The sequence below is a fragment of the Hypanus sabinus genome, unplaced genomic scaffold, assembly GCF_030144855.1.
Source record: "Hypanus sabinus isolate sHypSab1 unplaced genomic scaffold, sHypSab1.hap1 scaffold_1369, whole genome shotgun sequence".
NCBI classification, from domain to species: Eukaryota; Metazoa; Chordata; class Chondrichthyes; order Myliobatiformes; family Dasyatidae; genus Hypanus; species Hypanus sabinus.
This window is the reverse complement of record NW_026779440.1, coordinates 8,595-11,879: the sequence shown is the minus strand read 5'-3', so window position 1 is coordinate 11,879 and position 3,285 is coordinate 8,595. Positions and strand designations below refer to the sequence as shown.

The 3,285-nt window shown below is 59.3% G+C and overlaps 1 long non-coding RNA gene across 1 annotated transcript; it reads right to left on the bottom strand.

The window, feature by feature from the left end:
* Window positions 1-316: 316 nt before the first annotated feature.
* On the bottom strand, window positions 317-2,931 carry LOC132386892 (uncharacterized). Its single transcript, XR_009509699.1, has 2 exons — window positions 2,768-2,931; window positions 317-431 (listed from the first exon to the last, which is right to left on the bottom strand). It is a non-coding gene; the product is annotated as an uncharacterized LOC132386892 (long non-coding RNA).
* Between the last annotated feature and the right edge of the window lie 354 nt (window positions 2,932-3,285).

The window sequence follows — 3,285 nt, the reverse complement described above, 5'->3', positions numbered from 1 at the left end:
ACCTCTCTCCCTCCCTCCCTCTCTCCCTGCTCTCTCCCTCCCTCTCTCATTCCCTCCTGCTCCTCTCTCTCGTTCCGTTTTCCTCTTCCACCATCCCTTCCCCGAAGACACAGACCTCTCCCCCACCCACCGAACAACCCTCCCGCTCCCTCCCCCTGTCCGAAACGCCCCTGGTGACGGTCCTCGACGGCGAAGCCCCCTCTCTCCGCTCTCGGGCCGCTCGCCCGGGACACTGACTGGACCCGGGGTTTGGGACGGAGTGGGGGGCGACTTTGGAGCAACTTCGGAGGGAGGGGAAAGGAGGGGGTAGGGAAAAGGGGGGGGGGGACTGGTGTCGGAAGGGAGACTGCGGGAAGGAGAGGTGAAAGGAGGGGTGAGATTAGCAAGAGGGGAGAGGAAGGGGTAAGGAGTGGAGGGGAAGGAAGAGGGAACTGGGAAGGGGTTTTAACATTTAACTCAGATTAGTTCTGTTCATTCATTGTGTACTTTACCCCGACATCACTTGTACCTTTGAGACCTATCGAGGGAGGAGGAAGGGAGCGGTGGGGGGGGGGTACGGGGGAAGGATGGAAGGGGGATGGAGGAGGGGAGAGACTAGGGAGAGGAGGGAAGAAGGGTGGTGGAGGAGTAAAGGGACGGTGAAGAGGAAGAGAGGGGCGGAGAGGGAGGGAGGGCGTGGGGGAGGAGAGGGATCGAGAGGAATAATCCTCAATGGCTGGCAGAACAAGGAGGATCTCCCTCTCTCGCCCACCGCTTACCCCTTCCACTCCATTCCCTACCCGCCTCCCTTTCGCACCCCCTCCCCCCACCCTCTCATAACCTTCCAGCCCCTCCCTCTCAATCTTTATACCCAGTCTCCCCTCTCGTTGCCATCTCTCTCCCCTCTCCTCTCTCTTCCTCATTATCCCCCCCACCGACCTTTTGCTCTCCTCCCTTCCCCCTCCTCCACTCTTTCCCCCCTTTCAGCCCCCTCCCCACCCCGGTGTCCGCTCTCTCCTCCCCCCCTCTCAGCTCTCACTGCCCTCTCCTTCACCTACGTCGTCACTCTCTCCCCCCCCTCCGCTCCCTCCCTCCCTCCCTCCGTCCAGAACCCAAACGCAGCATCGGCGAGCCAATCCCTCGGAAGCCCTGGCACAGGGTGGTACCAACATCTACCCGTGCCCTCTGCCCCCAGACCCGGAGTGGAGGGACCGCGGACGACCTGCGTCCCTGCCCAGCTCTCTCGGAGGCCAGGATCCCACATGGGATGGGATGGGGTGGGGGGGTGGGTGTGCAGGGGCTGCAAGAGAGGCAACTTCGTGGCAGAGGGAGAGGCGAGTGCCCGGCCGGGCGGGGAGGCCGGAACCGCGTGCGGGAACTCCCAGAACTGGAGGCAGAGGCCGGGAGCGGCGCGCAGGAAACTCTCGGCGTGGGATGAGGAGACCGGAGGTGCGAGTGCGGTAAAACACCCGGTGTGTGATCCGGATCTACGGATATACACACTCACACACAGACACAGACACAGACACAGACACACACACAGACACACTCACACACACACTCACACACAGACACACTCACACACACACACACAGACACAGACACACTCACACAGACAGACTCACACACACAAACACACACACACTCACTCACACACAGACACACTCACACACACACACAGACACAGACACACTCACACACACACACACAGACACACTCACACAGACAGGCACACACACACACAAACACACACACACTCACTCACACACAGACACACTCACACACACACTCACACACACACACACACACACTCACACGAGAGACCCCCAAGTTTAAGGAGCGAGGCTGAGGGTTTAAAGGGGCCAGTCTGCTACACAGAGCCGGGATGGTACGCCCGGGTACCATCACAATGTTTACAAGGCACGAGGGCAGGGAGGCGGACAAAACAGCGGCACGCCTGAAGGGCTCAGAAAGACAGCGGTGGGTTGGGACTGAGGACCCATTTCTTGCTTTATCGCTGTAATTACTTCCTCTGTCTCTCTCACTCACACACACAATTCCCTTGCACACCCCCCAGCTCACACACAAACACATCTCTCTGTCTCTCACATACACAAACACACACATCTCTCTCTCTCACACACAGACACACAATCTCTCCCTAACAGACCACTCATTCACACACACACACACAAAACGCACACATATCTCTCTCGCACACACACACACACACACAAAACACACACATATCTCTCTCACACACACACAAACACACACATCTCTCTGTCTCTCACATACACAAACACACACATCTCTCTCTCACACACACACAAACATACATCTCTCTCTAACACACCACTTACTCATACATACACACACACATACTCTCTCTCTGACACACACACACACACATACATACTTTCTCTCTGACACACACCCAGCTCTGTTCTCCTGTCTCTCACAAGCCCTGCCTGCGTGACATCGGACCCACGCCCCTCTCGGTCTCTGGCTGTCAACGCGTTTTCCGCTGTCTCCGCCTCTGCAACCCCCTACAGGACTCTCTCTCTTTCTCTACCTGCCAAGCACTGCCCGCCCGTTTGACTCATTAACCCCTCCGGTATGTACAAAGCGCAGATAGTTTATCCTTCCTCCCCCAGGGACAGGCACACACCCACACACAGCCCGCGCCTCCCTTTCACAAACTCTCAGACGGTCATAGTGACAGTCTCTCTCTCGGTGTTTGACCTGACAAGTGTGACTCACCGCCCCCTCAGCCGTCTATACATACCACACGCACGCCAGTGCGATCCTGAAATGCTGCTGGTTTCACCACGTGGCTGAAAGGCGAATCGCGCCCCGCAGCTCGGCGCAGCTCAACTTCCTCCCCGCCCGCCCGCCCGCCTTCCCCTTCGCGCCCTCCCGCACCCGGAGACACCGGCGCCGCGTCCAGCCGAGCAGGTGAGCTGCGCCCCGCGACACCCAGACAGACAGAGAGAGAGAGAGAGAGAGAAAACAAAAAGTTTCCCGAAACTTTGTGGAGAAACGGTCCGCGCCGACTTTTACCGTCCCGCCGAGCGCGGAGCTCCTGCCCGGCGTGGAGTAATTTCCACCCCCCCCTCCCCACGCTGAGGGGGTTTCGTGGGGTGGGGGGGGGGTACCTGCGCGGGCCGGGGCCAGCTCTGGGGCAATCAGCCGCTGCCGCCTGTCAACATGGGCCGGCGGTGTCCGGTGTCTCTCTCCCTCTCGTTCCCTCCCCCGTCGTCCCGGGACAAGGACAGGGGACAGGGGACAGGGCCATCACACCCA